Source organism: Lissotriton vulgaris, chromosome 2_2 (assembly GCF_964263255.1).
Source record: "Lissotriton vulgaris chromosome 2_2, aLisVul1.2, whole genome shotgun sequence".
NCBI lineage: Eukaryota > Metazoa > Chordata > Amphibia > Caudata > Salamandridae > Lissotriton > Lissotriton vulgaris.
In genome coordinates this window covers 88617227-88643822 of record NC_141688.1, presented here as the reverse complement: position 1 = coordinate 88643822, position 26596 = coordinate 88617227, and positions in this window count along the sequence as shown.

The following is a 26596-nucleotide window of genomic DNA, read 5'->3' as shown; positions in this document are numbered from 1 at the left end:
AGAAGAAAAAACATTTTCATTTAATACATCTAATATATAAGAGACGCTCATGCAATCTCGAGTGACCCTTACATAAGGATGTGGCAGGTCGAGTCATTCATTTGCGTCTAGCCCTGAGAGGGGTTCGAATAAGTTGTGTAGCGGAATGTTCCAATACTCATTGGGATTTATAGGGTGGTAAATATTGTTAGATGGAGGGAAATATCTAGAGGGACGTTGACATGGGAAAAAGGGAGGAAAGTTATTAGTGTATTTAGCAGGAAAAGAAGAATGTGAGGTACGGTGGTCAAAGTTTGAGGGGTTGACATTACGACAGGTTGGTGGGTGGTTTGGGGGCATTAATAAAACTTCGGTATAAAAATAACTCAGGTTACGAGATTAAACACCCCCCTCACTTCTCCCTGGAAACCAATCGCTAATATACGTAACCACTCTATGTTCCCTGAAATTTACTATCACAACATCCCCCTCAATGTCTTTGGGTCTAGGGCCCACCCATTTACATCGTCTGACAGAGATTATAGCTCCGTTTAGATGGGGAGGAAGGGGTCTGTTGTTTCGCAACCAGAAAATGACTTTATTTTTAAGGTTTGCATTGTATTCAATATTTCCAGTAGGAGCAATTGGAACTCCAGTTAAGATGATCACATAGTTAGCTGACTCTGGGGGTAGTTCCACTGTGTTACTAAAGTTTGATTTTACTCTCTTAGTTTTTATTGTCGTTGGCTTCATTGGAGGGGGTTTGGTAGAAGGGGGAGGTTTTTGAGGCGCTGACGTAGCCTTCTCTTTGTGTATATCGTGGGAAACCGTCGTTTTAATTTAATTTGGGGGAGCAGGTTTATTTTTAAGTACTGGGTTTTCTTTCTGTGGTCTAGATGTTTTCGATGTTTTAGGTGTTGGCTGCTTATTTATTAGGGAAGATTCCTTAGGTTTGACAGGATTAGGATTTTCACTGAGGTTGGAAGCTGCCAATATACAATCCATTTTTCCCCCAGCCTTTTGACTCTCTCTATGAGTGGAAGCAAGAGAGATTTTAAAAGGCATTCAATCATCCCCATTGTCTCTTTGGTCGACAATGATTCTACCCCCAAAAATTGGTGTTATTGGGGGCCCTATTAATACATCCTTCTGTGGTTGACCAGGTGGTTTATCAGTTGGGTCAACTAGAGGAGGGGGGATGCGCGGAATATTTTCCCCTTTTTTAACCCCACCCTTTCTCCTTCTTTTCTTTGGTGGAGAGCGATGTGCTCTCGGGGGCTTCTTGGACTTATCTTAACTCACACTAGCTGTAGTCAGTGGTAGTGTCTGCATAGGAGCGACAGTCTCAGTTGGTTGATTGGAAGAACTTAACTGATGTTGAGAGACAAGATCCAAAACAATGGGGGAGTTTAAATCTATTAGACAGTTGGAGACAACCGGTGGCCCGTTTGGAGAACAGTCATTAGTGATATCAATGGGAGTAGGAGATGAGATGTGATCTTGAAAAATGAGTGGAATGTTATCAGTGCTGAATAACTCAGTATCTGCTTCCGACGCGCTTGTATTATGATGTTGTAAAGGAAAAGGTACCTTCTGGGGCGACATTAGTGGTTTTTTTTTAGGAAGATCGATGGAAAAACGGCGCTCCGCTCGTTTCTCCGCTAGCATAAGTTCTTTATCTATTTCTTTGGTTGCCCTTGCAAAATATTTGTCTAAGGGGCCAAGTATAGAGACCCCAACAGTGGAAGGTAGGGAATTCAGTACGCCTGTAGACATCCTAAGAGCTCAAGGAAAGCGATGGATGGCAGCGTAGGAAATGATCTAGCATATAAGAAGCCTGTACAGAAACAAAGTGGATACTACAGCCGCGATACTAATATGTACTAAAAGTGTAATAACACACCGCCCGACTTACTACAAAATACTGTCAGCTAGAAGAGAGACACCAAAGAGTAAGCGTTAGAGGGTGTGCCCAGCCCAGCCTCCTGCAGCCCCTGACGGCCACAGACGGCCCGCCCTTGTCCCGGGCTTCTCCCGGCGCGCTCCCGTGCTCGTCCCGCGGGACGAGGACCCGGTCCGTCCTTTAAGCGCCTCCTGGCGCCACGCAAAGATGGAGGCGGCGTCCTTGCCGCAAATGGGGCAGATGGGAAATGAAGTCCGGTGAGGAGGGGGCTCGGCGGAGCCAAGCCCAGCCGAGGGGAAAGGCGAAGCGATGCCCGGCCCGTTGGTTTGAGCGGAGCACAGCCCGGCCCGGTTGCTGCAAAGTTTCTGCCCAGAAGGAAAGCTGTTACGCCGGGTACTCGGCCCCGGTCCATCCTTTAAGCGCCTCCTGACGCCACACAAAGATGGAGGCGGCGTCCTTGCCGCAAATGGGGCAGCTGGGAAATGAAGTCCAGTGAGGAGGGGGCTCGGCGAAGCCAAGCCCGGCCGAGGGGAAAGGCGGAGTGATGCCCAGCCCGTTGGTTTGAGCGAAGCACAGCCAGGCCCGGTTGCTGCAAAGTTTCTGCCCAGAAGGAAAGCTGTTACGCCGGGTACTCGGTCCGGTCCATCCTTTAAGCGCCTCCTGGCGCCACGCAAAGATGGAGGCGGCGTCCTTGCCGCAAATGGGGCAGCTGGGAAATGAAGTCCGGTGAGGAGGGGGCTCGGCGGAGCCAAGCCCGGCCGAGGGGAAAGGCAGAACGATGCCCGGCCCGTTGGTTTGAGCGGAGCACAGCCCGGCCCGGTTGCTGCAAAGTTTCTGCCCAGAAGGAAAGCTGTTACGCCGGAAAATCGGCCCCGGTACGCCCTTTAAGCGCCTCCTGGCGCCACGCAAATATGGAGGCGGTGTCCTTGCCACAAATGGGGCAGCTGGGAAATGAAGTCCGGTGACGAGGGGGCTCGGCGTTGCCAAGCTCGGCCGAGGGGAAAGGCGGAGCGATGCCCGGCCCGTTGGTTTGAGCGGAGCACAGCCCGGCCCGGTTGCTGCAAAGTTTCAGCCCAGAAGGAAAGCTGTTACACATTATATTTATCATCTCTGTGTCCAGACACCTTCAAAAATGCTTATACGGGTTCGGTCTTTTCTTTTTTATTTAAATGAAGTCTAGGGCCATTCGGCGTGAAACGGCTGCATGTTGCTGTAGATGAGAGGCCATATCGGAGTAAAGATATAGAAAGAGTTTTATTAAAAGAAACCGGATGGCCCTAGACTTCATTGAAATAAAAAAGAAAAGACCGAACCCGTATAAGCATTTTTGAAGGTGTCTGGACATAGAGTTGATAAATATAATGTGTTCGACTACCCTCTTCGTATAAACGATTACCTAGCAAGGCAGACGTACTTTTGAAGGCTTAGATCTTCACTGCCCTTGAACTGTTTTAAAAAACAACTCCAAAGCATCCTTAAAAGAATTGATATTTCCAACAGAGGGAGAGAAAGAAAAAAAGAAAAGAGCCAATAACGCCTTTCTTGGATCAAGTAATATTAAAAAGTCTAGTGCCCCTGCTGGAATGCATTCAAATTGAGGGCACAACTAAACTAGAAGTTAAATAATTCGAAATATCAACCAACGTACTTTTAATAGCTATGTTGCACAATGTAATGTTCTGTTAATTGTGAATGACGGCCACCTGACGAAGGCCACTGGCCGAAACGCACGTAGTTCTATTCCACCGCATTGCCTACTTCAGTAATACATCGACCGTAAAATTCCCTGTTTGATTCACTTTTGTATTGTCATTTTGTGGTTTTGTATATATATTTATGCCTGTAATATGTTTATATCTGCATAAAGTATGTCAAATGAACTGAAAAAAGAATCGAAGTATTTATATAAAAAAGAATATATAAAATAAAAATACAAACAAAGATTTCTTACACATGGGTTTGAATTGTTTATTAATTGAAGAAAGTCGCTTTTTAACACTAAAATTATCAATTGGGCAGTTATTAACTGTGTGTTTTCTAGTGAGAGTGTTCTCTCTTTTTCCAATTTTGTCTGTTGTTCCCTACAACTAGCACACTTAGTTTATGTAGGGTCCCTGTTTTTCAAAAATAGGATCACTAATGAGGCCAGAATGACAGGCCCTCTTATCAGCAGCAGACTCAACTGCGGCAATGCACTCTATGCTGGCGTCACCCATAAACTCATCAGGAAACTAAAGAACATTCGAAACACTGCAGCCAGACTGACCCTCAACATCGCCCGCCGCAGGCACATCTCTGAACACCTGCGAGAACTTCCCTGGCTCCCAGTCAACAAAAGAGTCTCCATCAAGCTCCTCACACACGCACACAAAGCCCTCCACAACGCCAGACCAGCATACTTGAACCTCCGTCTCTCATTCCACGTACTCATCAGAAAACTCCGCTACGCTTAACTGGCCCTTGCCACCATCCCTCGGAACGGCAAGACTAGGAACAGTGGAAGATCCTTTTACTACCTCGCCGCCAAAACCTGGAACACCCTGACTCTCCACCTCAGTCTATCCCAGTCCCTGATCCAATTCAGGAAAGACCTCAAAACCTGGCTCTTCGACTATATCTCACCACCCAGTTGGTTCTGCGGCCCCCTAGGGCCATGAGACCCTCACGGTGAGTAGTCGCACTTAACAAATACTGATGAATTGATTGATTGATTGAACTGGATTTTAAGGCGGCAAAAAGCTCCAATCTGCTGCAGTTTGATTTTCTTGCTTAGTGAATTTGCACCTTGGATGGACTGACTTGGGTAGTTGATCTTGAATCTGCAGAGGTCACGAAGTCCAAAACCTTTCTAAGTACACATTTTTCAGAGATTTCAGAATAAGTTCCTCTGGACACAACTAAGGCTCCTCAAAAGCTCGGGAACAGCACTTAGGGGCCAGGACTAACTCCAGCACAGGCAACCAGCAGGGTCCAGTCTTATTACAATTGCAACTGGTCACTGCAGGAAAAAGGCCTCTTGCAACTTTTGATATCCCTTTAGCCACTTATTTTTCCTGGGTACAAGTGGGGGAAGGTCCAGCCCATTAGGTCTTCTCACAGATTTCAGACAGCATGTTCAGTTCTCTTCTGTTCTCCTGCCGGTGCAGAAAGTGTTCTGAGGAGTTGGTAGTGAAGTCCAATAATGTACAGTTCGGTAGTCAGTGGGTGGTTTTGAGTCCTGGACACTCCCTGGCCAATGGGGGGAAAGTTCACAGGGACAACCCTGCCCACTTTTAAAGCACATTCTGTTTGCCTTGCTGCAAACTAGCTCAGAGTGCACAATTCTAAGGGACATCCAAGATGGACAGGCCTTCTGCCCCTGAAGGGATTCAATGGGCCAGCCATGGGGTATGTTCATGGAAATAAGTTGTCCCCTCCTCCTCCTCAACTACCCACAGTGATTCTGTGATCAACCATCCTCCCACTGGACTGGTCCCTAACTGGCTACTGAGGGCCTATAGAACAAAGGCATTTCCTTCTTCAGGTTGACAGTTACACTTAACCGTGAATGGCCAGGTCTCAGCCTTGCCCCATTGAAGTAAATTAAAATCCTGACCCCTCCCGGCTGATTTACTTGGGCTGACAGGTGTCACATACTTAAACCCCAGTCCAACCTGTCACCAGCCCTACGTCATTGTCTTTGCTCTGGGAGCAGTTTTCACACTTTGTTAAGTTAAAGCACTGCCGAGGCAGCTACTGGCACGGTAATGTAAATTGCTTCAGGTAGGTAAAAGGTAACTTTCTAAAAGTTCATTTCCCTAAATATTTATTAAAAATCTAAGTTCATAATTGAATAAGATTTTTAATAAATATTAAAAATAGTAGTTGCACAATTTCTCCAGCTTTCCCTAAACCGAGACACCAGATTTACTATATTAATCTGTACTCTAGTTATCCTCATATAACAGTCAGTGCTTTCAACATTGAAAATAGCTTTTGGGGGCTTATTCCTGTAGGAACATGACTATTACGTTTTCACATATCCCACTTTTAAATACTGTAAGGGTTGCATGGCCTAATTAAGGGTAACCTATTAATACTTTAAAGGAAGATTTTTCCTCTGTGAAAAGGGCAATTTGTATGGGTCAGACTGGAGGGTGAAACTGCAGGAGTTAGACTACATTGGTAGCATGAAGCCATGTTTAAATTGCCACACTAGTGACTGGCAAAATAAGTGCTGCATTCCACATATGCCATTTAACTTTGAATGCAACACAAAAAGATGATGGACGGAATGTTGAACATTGTTGAACTTTTCCCCCCCAGTCACAGATCTGGGTTTAATCCATCATTATTTTGCTCGCCACGCCATTCCAGTTTGGACCTAGCCATAAATAAATATGCAAATCAGCTTTGGCCTGTTCCCCATGGGAACAGTCCAGCATGATCTGCCAGGTCCTCCCTGGACCGAAAAACAAGCTTCTTGGGACCTGTTTCGGGGCATCACATCTCATCAGCCAGGCTAGCTTGAAACAAGTGGCGCAGTGAGCACGGACCCACGTCTGGGCATACCCTTCCCACTTAGGGTGAACATGCAACACTGGCTGATATGGAGAGATATCCTGAAACTGTTCCCAGGATGCTTGTTTTCCCATCCAGGCAGGACCAGGCCTGGCAGTTCGGGCAGTGGCATAGCGAGCAAAAGTGCTATGGTTTAAACCCAGATCCGTGACTGTGGGTGAGTGGTTGAAAAGTTTCAGGACTCCGTCCATCATCTTGTTGTGTTTGCTATGTTCATCCTAAGTGGTCAAAGGTATGCCCAGACATGGGTCCCTTGACCACTATGCCACTGGATTCAAGCTAGCCTGGCTGATGAGGGGTAATACCACGAAACCAGTCCCAGGATGCTTGTTTCCGCTACACGGAGGACCTGGCCTGGCAGTTCGAGATAGACTGTTCCCGTTAGGAACAGTGCCAAAACTGATTTGCATATGGCTGGGTCCAAACTGGATTGGCATAGTGAGCAAAAGAATGATGGATTGAACCCAGATCTGTGACTGGGGGGTGAGTGGTTGAAACGTTTCAGCACTCCGTCCATCATATTTTTGTTTTTACCATTTTACTTTCAATGCAATGTGTGTAGTTTCAACATCATATTTTCTGGCCTTACTGGAATATTAAATATGCCAAGTATGGATTAGCCAATTGTTACATTTGAGGGGTAGGAGCACATACACTGGACTGTGGATGGCAGGTACCCAGTGTCTAAATACCAGCAATAAAATTCAGTAAAAAATGGGAGTGACCACACACAATGAGTCATTTTCTCACACAGCTATTAGTATAATTGGTTCAAAGGCACGACATCCTAGATAATAAGTCCAAGAAAGGACTACAATCTCAAAAGAAAGTCCAGGAGTAGTAATCTGGTGTGCTGGGACATGGAGAGGGAGTTGATCTTAGACACAATCACATTTGACCATGTCACCAAGAATACCATGTGTCAGTGCTGGGCAACCCAACAACAGTTGCAACATGGCACATGAATAGAATCGGTTTGACTGAAGTAAAGCAAGCCTTCTACTCCAAGGAGGGACAGCTTTTTAGACAAAATTGCAGCACTTCAAACCTGGTGTCTACTATGTCGTAGAGACCATGGTCGTCACTACTAACCGATCTAAAGTAGAACATGGTAGAATTTGTTTTACCTATTGTCAATTGACAAGAGCACAATAATGTCAAAATCAAAAAGTATTGTGACCTTGTCAGTCAAAGAAGGGGGCAATGGCCAAATACATTCCACAGTTACTGACAGCTTCATGCTTTTGGATAAAGGTGGGCAATCCACCAAAATAACAGAGAGAGTCGAGCCACAGCTGAGCTTGGAAGCTGACGTGGCTCTGTTATGTTATGTTATGTTATGTTATGTTACGGTGCATTTTTATAGCGCACGGCTACTCTAAAAGAGTGTCCCGGCGCTTTCCACAGGCAACTTACAATGTCAAATCAACATAACAAGTGAGACTGAACCCCCAAACAAAGAAAACGGAAAGAAAAACCCACCTAAACAGAATGATTAAAAAGCCAAGTCTTCAAATTCTTCCTGAATTGAAGCAGGTTGGGAGTGCTGCGGAGTGCCAATAAGGCTATAACACAAGACAAACCCTCAAAATAAGTCGTATGTAAATTATACTGCAATTGTTGTGATATAATATGACTGGCTTAAAAATTAAAAAAAATAAAAAGCAGGGATAGTTTCTAAGCATAAAACTAGAAACATTTTAAACCACCATCGCGTATCCTTTGAAGATAATAGAATTCCTGGATCAAGAGGCAAGTCGATGTTCATGTTGTCATTACGTATTGGCCAATATTGTCTATAAACTTGGAGTCTCACTATATTCAATTAAGCTACATACAAGACAGGCTTTTGCACAGCGCACGTCCTAAACTGATGTATTTCATGGTGCTCTTAAATGTGATAATGAAGGAAAAGGAGGCAAAGTAAAGTAAACTAACTGCCTAGAATGACAGAATTTGGTCAAACGGCGAGGTTGGGATTAATCCCAGTTTTCCTGGCTCCACACTGTGCAATTGAGTGAAAGGATGGGTCATTCCTTAACTCTTCTGTTTAACTCCAAACGGCAGTGCTTTGTGATGAATCTTTGAGGAGGTAAACTAGTAATCTTGTGCAGTATCATATGTTAAATCAACTCACACAAGTGTTTCTAGGAAACAACTTCAGTACTAAGTTAAGTAAAAGTGCTAAGTGAAGGGATTTTAAGATTGTATGCTTTTATGCTTCTATTACCTCCTCGTTAGTCTTCCTCGCCACATGACTTACATAGAGAGCATAAGCTCCACGACAGAACCCTCCAAAGCAAAAAAAGCCTCCCACCCCTTCCCAACATGGCCGACCAGTCACACCTGACCTCTATAAGAGGCGGACCGGCCCAACCAACAGCCTAAGGTAAGACATGGACCTGCTCTAGCTGGTCAGTGGGTTATGGGTTTGAGGTCCTGCCTTAGCGGACCCTGGGACCTGTTACTCTTTTAAATCCCCCCCCCCTCTTCTTTCCCCCGGTCCTGCGGGGCCGGTTAGGTGCTGCTGCAGCGTGCCTGGGGTGTACAGGGGGGGCGGGGCAGCCGGGGATGTGGGGTTTGTCTGGGCATTCCGGTTCCCTCCCCGGTTCGTCTGTTAGGGGCCCTCGCCTTGCTGGGGGTGCCCCTGTTTATGCCTGGCCGTGCGTTGGGCGGCCGCCGTTCCCCTATGTGGATTTGCTGCATGGTATGCCCAGAAGACGGTCCCGGCCGCCGGGGTGCTAGCGCTGTGCGCCGTGACCGGCGGGGGACCGCGATGCATCTGACAGCGCGTCCCGGTCGGCAGTGCCGGCTTGGACGCGGTCTCACCTTGCGAGGTCGGGCGTGGATCCGGGCTCCTCTGGGCTCGAGCCCCGAGAGCGGAGGGGCGGCCGGCGCTGCCGACGCTTGCCTTCTGCAGCCTGTTACTGCTCGGGGAAATGCGGTTTTGCAGCGCTGGACGCTGTTTTCCATTCGGGGTGTTTTTGTGGCCATCGTCCCTCGGCTGCTACTGCACGGGGATTGGCCGTGCGCTTCCCGCCCCTTGGGGGCGGAGTCTCGCAATTGATTGCCTTCAGCTGTGTATCCCGGCTGGCTATTTAGGCCCCGGCGTCCTGGGGTTCCCTGAGTTTCTCATTGTCTTTGAGGTGGTGTGTTACTCTTGAAGATGGAGTCTGGCTCAGGAGGGTCGGTGACTGACGCTGTGTCTTCAATGCCTTTGTCTGCGCAGTCCCTGCAGCTGATGATTCAGTCGGCTGTGGCTGATGCTCTGGCGCAGCGCGATGCCCAGGGTCCTCCCTCGCCGAAGCGGACTCGCAGGGAGCCCACTCCCGTGTCTGATGCGGAGGGGGAAGAGGAGGATCTCCATGGCCGTTACATCCAGGGTCAGGAGCTTCGTGACGTCCTTTCACACGTCAAGGAAAACTTGGCCTTCCCTCCTCCGGCGACGGAGGATGTTTCCGAGGATTTCTTTGTCCAGTATCAGCGCAAGGCTCCGGATTCCCTTCCTCTTCATGCGTCCATCAGGAAGGTCATCGAAGGGGAGTGGCTGGATGTTGACAAGCAGTCCTTTCCGCGTTTTCTGTCAAAACGTTACGCTGTTGAGGAGTTCACTCGGGACTTCCCGCCGGCGGTGAAGGTGGACTCACTGGTGGTGGGTCTGTCGTCACAGGGTTCCATCATTTCTGAGGACGCCTCCCCCTCTGACCCTGTGGACAAGCGCGTGGAGGCTGCTGCTAAGCGGTCTTATGCTGCGGCTAATTTCACCATCAGGGCCTCAGCCTACTTGTCATGCACGGTGCAGTCCTTATTGAAGGACTTCCAGTCCCTGGGCGAACTTCTGGATCAGGGGGCTGATGTTGTCCCCACACTGGCCTTGATGGAACAGCAGACGCGCCTCCTATCTGACATCTCCTTTGACACTCTGGGTGCGGCGGCTGCCGCCGGGGGTGCGGCGATCCAGGCCCGGCGTCAGATATGGCTTCGACATTGGAAGTCGGAGGCGGCCCAAAAGGCTCTACTCATGAAGATACCGTTTTCCGGGGCTAAACTGTTTGGCCCTCCACTGGAGGTGATGATTAAGAAGTCTGCTGAGGACCGCAAGTTGCTGGCTCCGATCAAATCGTCTGTGTCCCGCTTCCCGGGTCGCAGCCGGATTTTCTCCTCGGCTTCCAGGGGTAGGGGCAGCGCGCCCTTTCGTGGCAGGGGTCGCGGCCGGGGCGCCCCTTACTTCACAAAATCCCGGTCTCAGCCGGCGGCTGCCGCTGCCTCTTCCACACCTAAATCCTGACTTTCGGCCGTCTCCCTCCGGGGTACTGCCTGTAGGGGGACGTCCCGGCCACTTCCTCCCGGCCTGGGAGGTTTCTGTCATGGATCTTTGGGCTCTTCGGATTGTGAGGGAAGGGTTCTCCATCACCTTCTCCTCCCCTCCTCCGGATTTTTTCCTCACTACGCCCCTGCCTTCCTCCCTGGTCAAAAGACAGGCCTTGCTGGCCGGAGTTCAGGACTTGCTTGCCAAACGGGCCATCCGCCCGGTCCCTCCGTCGCAGAGGGGTTCGGGCGTCTACTCCATCCTGTTTCTGGTGAGGAAGGTGTCTGGGGAGTTCCGCCCTGTGTTGGATTTAAAATGGTTGAATTCTTATATTCCTCATACTAAATTCAAGATGATCTCTCTGCAGGAAATTCTGCCTCTTCTTGTACAGGGCGAGGTGGTGGCTTCGCTGGATCTCCTCGACGCCTACCTCCATGTCCCGGTTCACCCGGTTTCCCAGTCCTTCCCAGGTTCTGCGTTGGAGGTTCCCACTATCAGTTCCAGGTACTTCAGTTTGGCTTGTCATCTGCCCGAAGGTATTTACTAAGATCCTGGCCCCCCTGGTGGGTATTCTGCAACAGGAGGGGATCAGGGTTTTTCCGTACCTGGACGATTGGTTAATCTCTGCCTCTTCTTTTTCCAAGGGGATGCTGCACGTCGGACGGGTCTGCGAGGTCCTGTCCACCCACGGCTTCCTGATCAACGAGCGGAAGTCTCATCTGTTGCCCACTCAGGACTTGGCCTTCATTGGGGGTCATCTGGACATGGTGCTGGGGAAGGTGTTCTTGCCTCTGGGGCGACGGGACACTTTGTGGCGGGATCTGGGGTCCCTTCTGGCTCAGGGTTCTGCTCCGGTTCGCCTTTGGTTACGGGTTCAGGGCCTAATGTCGGCGACCATCAATGTGCTCCCCTGGGCTCGCCTCCACCTTTATCCATTGATCAACCATCTGCTGTCCTTCTGGGACCCCCGCTCGGAGGATTACGAGCTTCTGGTCCCGGTCTCCTCCCAGCTCCGGTCGGAGTTGGGGAGGTGGTTGGTGGAGTCTCACCTCTCCGAGGGCCTTCCCTTCTTGGTATCCCCGTCCAGGGTGATCACGACAGATGCCAGTCTCCTCAGCTGGGGGGCGACCTTGGGCGCGGAGTCGATTCAGGGTCGTTGGGATCCCCTACAGTCTCGCTGCTCCTCGAACTATCGGGAGTTGAAGGCTGTCCTCCTGGCCTGCCGTCATTTTGCTCCTTCGCTGCGGGGTCACCATGTCTTGGTTCGGACGGACAACCAGGTGGTGAGGTGCTATGTCAACCATCAGGGGGGGTGCAGGGTTCGCTCCCTCTGGTTGCTGACGCAGGAGTTGTTGTCATGGGCGGAGGCGTCGGTCCTGTCTCTTCGAGCTGTCTATCTCACGGGGTCCGACAATATGGAGACGGATCGACTGAGTCGGATCTTTCCTTCGTTGCCTTGTCTCTCCCTGACCCCGACGGTGTTTCAACGCCTGGTGTCTCGATTCGGTCTGCCTCTGGTGGATCTGTTCGCAGACGGGGACTCGGCCCTCCTGCCCAGGTACTGCTCTCTCCTCCCGGATCCGGGGGTATGGCGGGTGGATGCCCTGTCATTCACTTGGCCTTCCGGTCTGCTGTACGCATTTCCCCCGTTCCCACTGATCCCCCGGGTCCTCTGCAAGATTCGCTTGGACAAGGCCAGGGTGCTCCTGGTGGTTCCCGGCTGGGTCCGCCGCCCCTGGTATCCTCTCCTTTGCGAGCTGGTGGTTCAGGCCTTCTGGCCGATCCCGGTTCTGCCTTTTCCGTTGAAGGGCCCCCCGCTCCCGGAGTCGGTGTTGCGCCGGCTCCATCTGCAGGCCTGGCTCTTGAGCGGGTGACGCTGCTTGCTCGGGGTTGTTCTTCGGGGGTTGTGGATTTGCTGCAGGGCTCCCGCAGGTCTTCCACCTTATCTTCCTATGCCCGGCACTGGGCTTCTTTCTCGCGTTGGTGCGGTCTTCTGGGTGATGACCCCGCCTCCGTGGACCCCTTGCGGGTCTTGGATTTCCTGGCTGAGGGGTTTTCCTTGGGCTTGGCCCCTTCTTCCCTGAGGGCCCAGTGGGCAGCCTTGCGGGCCTTCCGCAGTCCGGATTTCGACGGGCTGGATTCCCTGGTGGCTCGTTTGCTCCGGAGTTGTTTTCTCCGTCGCCCTCGGACGCTCTGCCTGTCTCCCCCGTGGGATCTTCCTCTCGTTCTATGAGCACTTCAGGGTCCTCCCTTTGAACCCCTGGCCTCGGTGGCTTTGCGGTTTCTCACCTTTAAGGTGATTTTCCTGGTGGCAGTGGTGTCTGCTGGGCGAATGGGAGAGCTGGGGTCGTTCCTCCGCTCCCCTCCCTTCTTGCGGGTTTTGCCGGACAGTTTGCTTCTCCGTCATGACCCCCGGTTCCTTCCCAAGGTTCCTTCCCTGGTGAACAGGGCTCGGGAGGTGTCTTTGCCTTCTTTCCCTCCCGACACGGAGCCTTCCTTGACTTTGCTGGATGTCCGGCGTGCAGTTTTAGTTTACCTTCAGCGCACGTCTTCTCTTTCCCGGTGTGATAGCCTGTTTGTGACTTTCGGTCCGGTTCATTCGGGCCACAAGCCCTCTCTTTCCACCTTGAGTCGCTGGCTTAAACAGGCTATCATCCTTTCCTATGCTTCACTGGGTTCGGAGGTTCCGGCGGGGGTCCAGGGTCGGTCCACGAGGAGTGTCTCTGTGTCCTGGGCCTCCTTCAAGGGGGTCTCCACGGAGGAGATTTGTCGGGCGGCGACGTGGTTGTCCCCCCACATGTTCATGGAACACTATCGCGTTGTCTTGGGTGGTTCTGTCCAGGGGGACTTCGCTGGGGCCGTTCTGAGTGCGGGAGCTGTGGCTCCTTGATGGCTTGTTTCCTTTATGTCTTGATTCAGGTTTGCTGTAATTCCTGTTTTCTTTACATGGTACTGATTAAACCTTGTGTTGGTTTATCTGCATCACCGTGTGGTGTTGTTCTTATGGTGGTCAATGAAGCCTTGTTGGCTTGGGTATTTGCTCACTATGTAAGTCATGTGGCGAGGAAGACTAACGAGGAGGTAATGCCCCGGTTACTTACCGGTAATCTTCATTACTCCGAGTATAGTCTTCCTCGCCACATGAGTTCCCTCCCCCCCTCCCTGTCTGGCTATCGGCTTCATTGTTTGCTTGGTAGTTCAGGCTGTTGGTTGGGCCGGTCCGCCTCTTATAGAGGTCAGGTGTGACTGGTCGGCCATGTTGGGAGGGGGTGGGAGGCTTTTTTTGCTTTGGAGGGTTCGGTCGTGGAGCTTATGCTCTCTATGTAAGTCATGTGGCGAGAAAGACTATACTCGGAGTAATGAAGATTACCGGTAAGTAACCGGGGTATTACCAGCAACACCAGACCTTAGTCTTTGCAAAGACATCCACAACTAGACATCCTGAAGCCCATAAACACCTCAGAAAAGGCAATTAGCACCATTAGCAGAAGAAAGGGGTCTCTGAGATCCCACAGAGTTACAGCTCTGCACTGAGACAAAAGAGACGTTTAGAGCGTGCTGCTGATAGATTTTCTCAACAAACTCACAAGGGCAGGCTATACTATTTTTACATTTTTAATTTCCTTCTGGGGGGATAGAGTGGACGTTCAGATGGGCTGATGATCACATCAAATTGAGCAATCGCTAAGGGTAATTGCAAGTGTAAAAAGAAAGCCTCTCTCCTCCCTACTCACCACCTTCCTGTATTTATCTCTTAATCCTTGCTTCTCACAATCTCCCCTTTGTCAATAACTCTCCTGTAACTATTCTCTCTCATGTTTAATTTCTTTCCTTCCATCTTCCTCCTCGCTTTGTGTTTCACTTTTCACTCTCACCAATCTCATTCTTTTTTCTCTCTCCTCACCCCTACTAGCACTTCTTCCTACTCCCCTTACAATCTTTTATGAGGAAACTGGCTCTCTGTACAGTGTACCAAAATTAAGTACACTATGTAGGGAGTGTGGGGAATTCCCCAATGGGTATGTAGATAATATTTTTTTTTTCAAATAACTTTTTATTGTTGCACTAGGCGTATCATCTGAAAGACACATGAGGACACGGGTTGGCTTCAACATTCAGCCAGTTCCGTTGGTTTCGCAACTTTTCTTTTTTCCTTTAGTAGGATTACTCACAGATCAAAAGCGACAGTACTGCTTAACCAAGGCTAGTTACTGATGCAAATAAACAAGAGAAAACAACCCCTAGAAACAGCTCCTATCATGCCCGCCCACCTCCCCCCCCCGAAGTCCGTCTACCCTTTGTCGATATAGTCACATCCACCTGGATGAGAACCGGGTTCTACAGTGAGGCATTGAACCGGTCCAGCCTCCGTCACCATTTCTAGGCATGTATAAAACATCAAGTGTGACAAAGTTCCCATTCAGATCCCCTGTGAGGTCACTCTAGTCCGTGATACTGCCGCCACAGAGTCCATACTCTCCGGAATTTCTTTGGGCAACCCCTGGCTTTGTATGTCACTCTCTCAGCCGCCATATAGAGGTCAAGCCCTCTTCTCCATTCCTCCAAGTCCGGCGGTTCGGCCGCTCCCCAGCGCCTGGCAATGTCTCTCTTGGCTACCACCAGTGCTAGCCCTAGAAATATGATCAAGGGGCGGGCCAGGTCGACTTCGGTCGTTAACCCCAACAGAGCTAGTTTCGGGTCCCGTGGTAAAGTAGTTCCCAGGACCTCCTCTAATTCCCCAAATATGTTCTCCTAGTATTCCTGTATGGTCTCACAGCCCCAAATTATGTGGTAGAAATTCCCCTCTGGTTGGCGGCACCTAAGGCATGCAGTGTCCATGACCTTCCCCATTTTGTATAGCCGCACCCTGTCGTAATAGGCTCTGTGCAACACCTTCAACTGTATGAGGCGGAGTCTGGACTTAATCGCGACCTCACGAGGGTGCATAAGAACCATCTCCCAGTCCAGGTCTTCCATCTCCCCCGTGTCTGCCTCCCATTTGTGTCTCAAGTCTTGTAAGGTTCCCAATGTATTGTTGGTTAGTGTTCTATACGTGAGGGAGACCGCCCCCCTACCTATCTGCTCCTGCAGCAACCTACCTTCCAATGGGGCATATTCTGGGATATCTGCCACAATGATGTTCTGAGCCCTCCAGGCATGTCGTAGCCGTGTGTATCTGTAGTACTGGGTGTTATGTAGGCCAAAGTCCCCCTGCAAGGCGTGGAATGTTTTCAGGTCCCCCCTAGCGATCACATCCCCTATGGTCGAAATGCCAATATCATCCCATTGCCTGAAGCCCGTGAGTTTGTTAAGTTCACCCAGCCACTTACAGTGCCATAGAGGCGTCTGTCGGGTGGGTCGTTTGTCCCATCCCATGCGTTTAGTTGCCCTGTTCCAAGCAGTCAGCGTGATCCTAGTGGCCGGTAGGAGGTGCTTCCCTCGTGGACCCCCGTATAGGTAGTACAGAGCGTGTGTGTGAGACCATTTTGATCGTTCCAGCGCATATGTAGGGTGGTCTACTGCTGCATGTAACCATTCATTTATCGGGGTAAGGTGTTCTGCCCAATAGTACGCCTCCAGATTGGGAAGGGAGATCCCACCACTATACTGGTGGCGTTGTAGTGTGGCTAAGGCTATTCTCGGGTGTTTCCCCAACCATAGGAAGGCTCGCAGGTCCGCGTGGATTTTAGGCAAGATTGTAGGAGGGAGCGGGTAATATTCATTTTGCAGTGCATAGAGAAATTTTGGCAGCAAAACCATTTTATATAGAGCTGCGCGCCCCAGTAGGGTGAGCGGGAGCTGCCTCCACCGGTCCATTTCTAATTTCGCACTAGTCATGATACGGGCCACGTTGGTATTAAGGGAAAGTGACTCGTCCAGCGTTATGAACACCCCCAGGTACTGGAATCCCTCCGTGGTGTGGATGAGAAGTTCCGGTAGGCAACCCCTCCGGTCTAGGCCTTGTGGGTCATATAGAATCGATTTATGCCAATTAATGGTATGGCCCGCTCTGGCTCCGAAGTCGTCCAGCTCTTTGAACAGGACCGGGATAGTGGCATCCGGTTCCGTCACGAATAGTAGGACGTCGTCAGCATACAGTGAAATTTTTTCCTGGGTAGCTTCCGAGTCTCCCCAGGTGAACCCTCTAATACCCTGATTCTGTCGGACCCGGATTGCTAGTATTTCTATCGTGAATAGAAGGGGGGACAGAGGGCACCCCTGGCGTGTTCCTCTGTTGATGTGAAATTCGCGTGACAGTATTCCATTAACCCTCACTCGTGCCTTTGGGGCAGAGTACAAGAGTCTTATCCATTGCACGAACTTAGGGCCAAAGCCGAACCTCCGTAGCGTCTCCAACAGGAAGGGCCAGTGCACTGCATCGAAGGCCTTTTCTGCATCCAGTGAGAGGAACCAATGGGGTTCGCTCCTTCCCCGGACTTCCTGTAGCCAGTTATGTGTGCGGCGGAGGTTTAATTTGGTCGCCCTATCTGGGAGGAACCCAGATTGGTCTGCGTGCACTAACTCAGAGATGACCCACCGCAGGCGCCTAGCAAGGACAGTGGCCAGAATCTTCGCCTCCATATTGAGGAGAGATATCGGGCGGTAAGAGGCACATATGTCTTTGGGTTTACCCTCCTTGTGGATGGGGACAATTGTGGCCGTCTCCAGATCAGGTGGCAGGCTCGCCTTTTGGAGTGCCTCAACAAAGAGTGTTTTAATATGGCGTTGCAGCAGGTCCGCCGTACGTTTGAAGAATTTCGCCGGAAAGCCGCTGGGACCCGGCGTCTTCCCCGGTTTTAGGGACGCTATTGCCTCCGCTATTTCTTCTAGTGTAAAGTCTGTCTCCAGGTCCGTGGCGTCCTCCTGGGACAGCGTTGGGACCTCCATGTCGCAAAGATAGCGGTTGGCTTCAGCCTCGCCCCCCAGATCTCTAGCTCTGTAGAAGTCCTCATAGTACGTGGCAAAGGCCTCAACTATCGCCTCGTCTGTACAGGCCGACCTGTTCCCCGGCACTTCAATCCTGTCTATCCAACGTGCCGCCCTCTCTCTCTTGCTCAGCCACGCCAGGAGTCTACCAGATTTATCACCCACGTCGTATAGGCGGTGGAGTGTCGCCAGTGCCTGAGTTCGCGCCTCCCCAGTGACAAGTTCTCTATAGTGCCTTTGTGTGTCTAGCAGTTTTCTAAGTACCTTTTCTTCCTTACCCTGGTGATATTCCGTTTCGAGGGCTAAGATCGAGACCTCCTTGGTTGTGACCGCTTGTTGTAGCTCCCTTCTGGCCGCCCCTCGTCTGCTGTTTATACGATCCCTAAGGACTGGCTTAAGTGCTTCCCAGAGTGTGATCCCTGATTCTACGGACCCCTCATTCTCAGCCACATACACCTTTATGTCTGCTCTAAGTCCCTTCAATAGATCTGGTGTCTGGAGGTCCCATGCCGCAAGGTGCCATCCCGCAGCCTTTCCCCTCCTCCCCCGCCCCAAGTGTACATACAGTGGGGAGTGGTCCGAGATTCCCCGTGCTTTATATTCCGCTAGGTCAGTAACCGTAATTTCTTGCCTGGAGGTAAATATATAATCCAGTCTGGAAAAGACCTTGTGCGCCCCGGAGTAGTAGGAGTAAGCCTCCTGTGTGGGGTGGAGCCACCTCCAGACATCTGTGAGGCCCAAAGTGTGTATTTGTCGAGCCAGTGCCGTGTCATGCCCCGGTGTGCGTGGGGTCCCCGATCTGTCCCTTGTGGCACACATTACATCATTAAAGTCCCCCCCTACTATCTGGATCGTATCTGCAGTGTCTAGAAGAATAGCCGTGACTGCCGTGAGGGTGCGTGTCTGGAGCTTTGGGGGGGGCATAAACTGAGACGAGCGTGTACCTGCGCCTCCTCCAAGTGCCCTGTACCCCCGCATACGTCCCCTGAGGGTCTAACCAAGTGCGAGTGATGGTGAACGGTGTGGATTTTTTAATGAGGATTGCAGCCCCCCTGGAGTCCGCCGTGTAACCGGAGTGTGCAAGTACCACATGCCTGCCTCTCGCTATGAAAGCGCAATGAGTGCCTCTAAGGTGGGTTTCCTGGAGTAGAATAATGTCCGGCGCTAGCCTTTTCAGATATGCATTTACTAGGCCCCTTTTGATCTTAGACCCAAGGCCGTTCACATTCCAAGATAGTATTGTGACGCCTGGGTCACCAGTGGGAGTGTGATCTAGTGGATCTGCCATTGTGCGTTCCCTTCAAATTTCCAGGTAGGGCTCCCGAAGTGGTGTGGTTTGAGGTGCGTGGTGGCATGTGGTCGCTGTTTCTCAACTTGTGACCCCCTCCCTTCCCAAGTCCCCTGTTCCCCCAACTCCCGATTGTAAGAAAACCATGTATCCCCAGCCTCCCCCACCCCACCTCCCGCCCCTTCCAGTCGCTCCCCATCTAGGGACCTAACCATCCGAGGGAGAAGGCCTGTCGCCCTCCCATCATTCCCTCCCATCACACACCAAACAACTGAAAGAACAAGAAAAACAACATATAGGGGCGTGTCAACTTGCGTGGTCCCGGCAACGGGCTGCTATCTCATAGTCCCCCGGATGGCCGTGTTCATGAGTGCGAGTCCTGGGTGTCCGCAGCGGGACCCAGCCCCGACGAGTCCTGTTCCATTAGCTGTATCTCGGCGACCAGGGGGTGGACTGATCCTGCAAGACTGTTCTCTCCGTCTCCCCCGGATTCATGCCCCTCTGAGTCCTCCTCCTCGTCGCCCTCCAATCGGATACCATACCATAGGCTGCTGAACCTGGAGCCTGACATGGAAATGTTGTTGTTTGGGGACGTCGATCTGCCCTCTCTCCCTCCGTTAGCACCACGGGTCTGATAGGGCGTCGCTGGTTTACGCCCTCTGATCTTTCCAGTTCTTCGTCTCTGTGGCTTCGGCTGTTCCCATCGCGTCCATTCCCTCATCGATCTGTCCATGGCATCTCTGCCCGCTGTTTCCCTAGAGTTCAAGATGGGGCGTTCCTCAAGCCAGTGCCAGGCGTCCTCTGGGCACGTGAAGAAAAGTGTTTTGTCTTTATAGATCACTTTAAGTTTCGCCGGGAAGAGGAGCATGTAGTCCAGTTTCAAAGCACGTAATTTCATCTTCACCGAGTCGAAGGAGCGGCGCTGTTTTGATACCTCCTGGCTATAGTCCGGAAAGATCATAATCGTGGCATTTTTAAAGCGGATCTCCCCCAGCTTTCTGGCTTCTCTGAGGATCAAGTCTCTGTCGGCATAGTTTAGGAATCTCGCAATGACCGGTCTCGGTCGCGCGCCCTCCGGCGGCTTGGCCAGCAGCGCCCTGTGGGCCCTCTCAATAACGAAACAGGCAGAGAACTGAGCCGCGGGGAAGGTAGTCTTTAGCCATGAATGGAGGAAGGAGGACACATCCCTCCCCTCAAGTCCTTCTCTAAAGCCCACAAATCGGAGGTTGTTGCGGCGGGACCTATTTTCCGCATCATCCACCTTCCATTGCAGGTGGCGATGCGAGGCCTGTAGTTCTGCCATGTCTTTCCTTAATGCTGCGATCGATGACTCATTATCTGTGACTCTATTCTCGGCCGTTGTTACCCTCTCTGATAAATTACGAAAGTCTTGGCGCAGCAGGGTGATCTCTGAGCCTACCTCTCCGATCTTTACCTCCAATGCAGCCCGCGATTCCTGGATGTCACTTCTGGAAGCCTGGATGGCCGCCAGGAGCATTGCCGTCTCGGCTAGCGGTCCCGGTGCGTCCGGCCGCTGATCCCCAGCTTGTCTGGATGTAGCAAAGTTGTCCATGGGGCCTTGCTTTGTTGGTTTGGGGGTCTGGTCTCGCTTCCCCATGACCGCCCTCTCTGTGGGATCGACTGCGGTTCTGGTGCGGTCTCTGCTGTCGACTCATCGTAGATGAGTGCCAGTATCTCCGGCGCTGTCTCCAGGACGGTGATACCCTTGTTTCACCGGTGTAGTCGCCAAACTATGAATAGCTCCGAGGCGGGGGGTGGGAGGGGGGCGAGTGTCGTCTGGCCGCTGGTTGGTTTGCCCCGTGCGTTTCCCGTTGAGGGACCTCGATCCACCCCTCCCAGTTTCCAGGAAAGCTTCCACCTCAGGCTCGGACCCCCCCAGTGATCTGGGTGGCGTGCACACTATGGTGTCTGGAGTAGCCGATTCGCACTCCCCAGCCCGTGGGTGTCAGTTGTGGGGTGACTGCTGGGTAGTCGTGCCTCTTGCCGAGTAAACACCCCTTCTCGCACCTCCTGCTGTGAAAGTCCTTGTGTCTGGCCCGTGGGACGGGGCAGCCCTCTACACATTCACAGGTCACCCCCAGGCCCGGCACCTCCGTCCTCCCCTTGAATGAGCGTTAAGGGGCAGGACCGCGTCTTTCCAGGTGCAGTGCCCTCCTGCTGGCAGTGGCCGCCGCTGGATGTCGTTCGCTGCCACTGTCCGCCGCCGGTCCCAGGAGCTCCTCCGTGTGCCAGGGGGGGGGGGGGAGTGTTGCTTACCGCGTGTACGGCAGAGTCCCGAGCCCAGTCACTGCCTTCAGTCAGCGGGGGAGGGGTGGGGGGAGAGCAGTCCGCACACCTCCCGCTCACAGCCCCAGGCCCCTGTACCTCGCTGCAATTCGCCGGTCCGCCTCGCGCCTCTGGGGCCGCTCACCGGCTACGTCCGCCGGTGGCCGCCATCTTGGTGTAGGCGGCCGGAGCCCGACCTCAAAGTCCCAATACAGCGCTGACTCCACTTGTTCGTCCCGGGACGCGGGATCCGACTCAAGCCCTCCGCTCCGCCGCCGACCTTCCTCCTGCAGCTTGTCAGGAGTCCGCAGCCTGTATCACACCTCAGCGGTAATCTCCTATTCCGCTATGCTGCCGCCGCCGCCATGTTGCGTGTTCGAGCGCACCCGACCTGGTGCCGATAACTACAGGTGAAGGGGGCATCCACGGCGCCGCCGGTGCCACCAGGCATGCCCCTAAGACAGCGCTCACACATACACTGCCTGTTGTGTAGATCTTCGCCCTGGATAGGGTAGAATCGTCTGATTATTTTGCAGCCCGGCCGGAGCTCCGGCCAGACACGTCTCAGCCGGCCATGCTGCTAGCCACGCCCCGGTATGTAGATAATATTAACCCTCTTTTTGTGGGAGTGTTGGTGAATGGTTAGCCTTATCATAGGGTAGCGCTAAGCATTTGTTGTACTCACAGAGGCAATAAATGAGACACACACTCAAGAATAAATCCGAGATCAATTTGTAAAAATAATATTGATTTTTATATCATTTTCAAGATCAAGAACACAGTTCTAAGTTAGTACTTTTGGACTTTTGCATGGTTCGATAAATATATCACTTCTATGCACAATTACACACCATGTGCAACAATGGGGAAATAGAAGAAAAATGCATATAAATTCAGGCAATGCTTTCACAAAGTTCTCCTTCTCATTTAGTTTGATGTCGGGAACAGGTACACAGTTACACCAGGAGAAATTCTGGAGCATCCCGGATCGGCTGAAGCAGAGTGCTGAGGTCTTGGACAAACAAACACAAAAGGGGCCTCTTGGAAATGCACTGGACAGGGGGATTTAAAGGTAGGTCTGGTATGTCTCCTTAGTGGGAGGAGATTGCAAAGGCTTGGGGACCACAGGAGCAGAGTTGGTTGGTTAGTGCTGGGGCTGGGTGCAGAGGGAACTGGTCAACCAGGCTTTGCTTGTCTTAAGGTTCTCTCGGTTAGGAGCCGGCAATTTGGAGAGGCAATCTCAGGACAGCTGGGTCACTCAGGAAGTGGGTCTTGGGTGTCTCAACTTCCTCCCTTGAAGGGAGCTTGCTTCTGGTGCTTTGGGAGTCCGGAGTGGACTGTTCTTGGTGTTTGATATGGGATCTGGTACTCGGGGTTTTGTACGCTGCATCTCCGGTGGGATCTTGTGTCTCCAATCCTGGTGGGGAGACAGATCTGACCATCCGGAGCTGTTGTACTTTCTCTTGCTTCGGTGCTGAGTCGAGGTCGTAGGTGAGCAGAAAATCTTCTCTTGCTATGGTGCTGAGTCAAGTTCGTTGGTGAGCAGAAAGTCAACAAACCGGACAACACAGGATCATCGGTGCCTGTGGTATGCAAGGGAGCGATTCCTTTACTCCAATGTAGCTTCTTGATGATTTCTTTAAGGCTAGAGGTGCTCTGGGTTCTTGGAGTCCTCTCAGGTTTCAGGAAGATACAGCAGCAGCGACTGTCGAGTCCTGGGAGCAGCAGGAAAGGTTTAGTTTCTTTTTCTTCTGCAGCATGACTTCAGTTCTCGTGCAGCAGGTCTTCTTTACTCTGGTTTTCTCGTGTCCGTCGAATCTCATGTTTAGGTCTCAGGGTGACATCTAAAAACAACATTTAGGGGTGTTACAAGGGGGGGACATATAGTAGCCAATGGACTACCTGCCTTCAGGGTGTCTACACCCTCGAGTGACCACTTCGTGTGGGAAGAGGTACTACCCTAGAACTCATAGGATGTTTTCCCACCATCCGATTGTGGTGGAACTTCAGGAGAGGGGTTTACATCGCCTGTCTCGCCCTAGGGTTGGTGTAGGCTAACTGGGGTCCCTCCGCCAAATCTAATACCTTTTCCCACCAAAAGTGAGCAGATAAGGGGGCTTGGCTTCCCCCACTATCTGGAGGTTAGTTGTTACAAATATCCAGAAGTAGCGAAAGCCTTCTACCACCACTGCCGTCTCACACTCCACTGGTTGGATCAGGGTTGGGCCATGTAAAAGGCATATTGTGAATTTAGACCAATTTATAGTGTACCTGGAGTACTTACCAAAATTAGTGAAAATATTTAATATTCAGGCAATGGAGTGGCGTGGCATTGCAACATATAATATTATATTAGCAGCATATAGGGATATCCTCTCTTCCCACACCTCGGCCCAACTGAGTCCCCCGAATCAGTGGGTCACCTCTGACCCACGTCGCCGCTGTTAGAATTGAAAAAGTTATTCCCCTATTGCTTGTATTTTACACTGTATTATGTTAGCATTCACATAGCTATTTTTGTAATGGCTGCTACTGCATATGCATGTGGCCGGTCCCTTTTAACATTGTGTGAGTTTACTTAGCATTTGCAACACCATTTCTGTTTTTAGCCGCCATATTGCACTGTGATCAAAACTAAGCCTCTCTTACCCTCCCTGCTTGCCTCAGCAGAAAGCTACCATTCAGTTAGTTTCCCTTATCATATTCAAGGCTGAAACCCTAATGTACTAATGAATAGCTAATTCTGCTTTCGCATACCTATCCCTGATTGTAGCTCTTCTCCCACACTAGAGAGAGTTGAGCCTGAACAAGACAACCTTCAGAGTCTGATATTGTGTACCCATTCTGCAGGTGGTAGCTCATCCTTCTGTGCCTCCTTTGTTCAGCCTCTACCCAAGTTGTAGTTTTCCATCAGGGACGGGGCTTGGGAGGTTTTGGAAAGCATATTATGTGTTACCAAGTGTTCTGGAGTCAGTCCCTCTGCAGCTATCCCATGAGGCTGGTCAGACCTGACTCCGCTGCAGCGCATTACTAATACAATTGCTTGGTTTGTATTCTCTACTGTCCTCTTGACTCTTCATTTCTTTGAAGGCAAAGAGGTGGTCGCTATTCAATCAATCAATCCATCAATCAGGACACTTGTAAAGCGCACTACATACCCGTGAGGGTCTCAAGACGCTGGGGAAGGGGGGTGGGGGGTGCTGCGATGGATGGAAGAGCCAGCTAGTGACCAGGGTGGCCCATTTCAGGTCACTACCTTTGTTTGGTGCCCAAACAGGAACTCCACCAGGTGATCCATCTCCGCCTGCAGACGGGTGGGGAGGACAGGGTCGCGTCTGGTCGGATTGGCGGATCGGGGATCCCCTTACGATACAGCATAGGTCTCGCAGCTGCTCCGCCTGTCAGATCGGGTGGTGCCTTGCCCAGCGGTCATCCCAGCTGGGGTCCTGAAAAGGCGAAACCCTTGGATCTGACAGTTTGGTCTGAAGAGCCGGCAGTGGAGAATAACTTTGCTTGACCTGTGTGCACTAGGTGAGTTTGTCTTGACTTGTGGTAAACATGGCGCCATCTTCAATAATCCTGAATATGGTCTGAGGACCATACTTGATTTGTTTGTACTTGCTGGGTCTGCGGCCCATTGAAATACAGAGCGTCTGTGAAACACTCTTCCAGGCAACATATTGAATTTAGCTTACTCTTGAAAAGGCCTGGGGTTTGAGCCTATCTTCTTGTCTTGGTACAGTCTCCGGACTGTCTTGGTTTTGGTGCAGTCTGAGGACTGACTCTTGGTTTTGGTGCAGTCTGAGGACTGTTTTTAGAACAAGCGATTGAATTTGTTTGGGCTCTTTGTGGGCTTGGCACCACTTTGGGTTGCATTTAGTTTGGTCTGAGGACCGTTTTGAAAAAAAAGCACTTGCATTTGCATTGCCAGGCAAAAATTGGGAATTTGGCTCCTTCTTGAAAATACCTGTAATGAGTTTCTTGTTGTCATTCTTGCTCTGCAGATGCTTGATTGAAAGAAGATAAGCCGGCACCTCCAGAAGGCTCTCTTAATATTAACGCCCGTGAAGAATGGTCTTGGCCCTATTACGGTTAGTACACTATGGCACAAATATATGAGGGACAATGTCGAGTTGAAAATGGCCCTTGATGGGCACTTTTGTCAGAAAATAATAGTAAGAATATACATTTTTTTGTTTTTGCATAGGAAGAATGCAACATCAGAAAGTTATAGTGCATGATGTAGCTTTAGGTATTGCTGGATGACAAAAGCTGCTTTGAGTCTCAGACATAGACTGCATTCTGGAAGTGGCATGTAAAAATTCGGTGCATGAAAAGTGAAGGCAATGGATGGGGCCTTCTCAGATGCTTCCCGTCTGATTATGCTCAATTAATTAATTCATGATCGACTTGAATGTGTTTAAATTAGATTTGACTTCACTATAGAATGTGCATTTAATTTGGAATATGTGTCTTGAACATTCAAGGCAGCATGCATTTGTGATGAATAAAAAAAAGGGTAGAATTCCTAAAGAGTAGCAGGGAAGATGAAATACACAGCTCGTGAGTTAGTCTGTTTGGAAGACTCACTTCACTGTTCAGCCTTGCGATAAGAATGGAATTTCTTTCGCCGTCTTTGCTCTGTCTCTTCATGGAAAGGACTCACGCAAAAAGTTCTGCAGCAGGAGAAGGATGGGGATTGGGCAGCTTCTGTGAGAAGACAGAGACGCAGGCAGAGATAAGAAGTGTAGAACGAGGGCAGATTTAGATGCTAAAAGTCTTCGTTTTATATTTTGACTAACATGCTTTGTAAAGGTTTAATTTGTACTATGCATTTTTTTCTCTTCAAGGGAGATTTTGCTATTATTAGTTATTGATCTAGCTATATGCTGAACAAACTCTTGCATTATATTTCCTGAACGCTTTTACCAGTCCTGATTGACTTTTATGCCTCACTTTCCATAGACATAGGTTCTCCTTCCTTTATGGAGTGCTTTCTATGCAATATATAATATGTTCTGTATTCATTCTATTTTGCCCTATATTCAATTCTGCAACATGATTGATATTTGACTAATGAATAAAAGAGTCATGGAACATTAAAATTTGATTAAAAAAAATACACACATCCCTCATCATTGCCTTAAATGTTCAGCTGTTCTTTCTATTTCTGCTGCTTCGGGTCCTGCTATGTCACTCAGGCTGCATTGGCTATGGCACATCTTACTCTTTTTTTGTCTCCGCAACCTGTGGCCATTATGACTGTTAGTACCCCTGACACGCCTATTGCTTCAGCATCCTGTTTTGCTAACTCTTATACTTGCGACACAGCCAGCAGCGATTA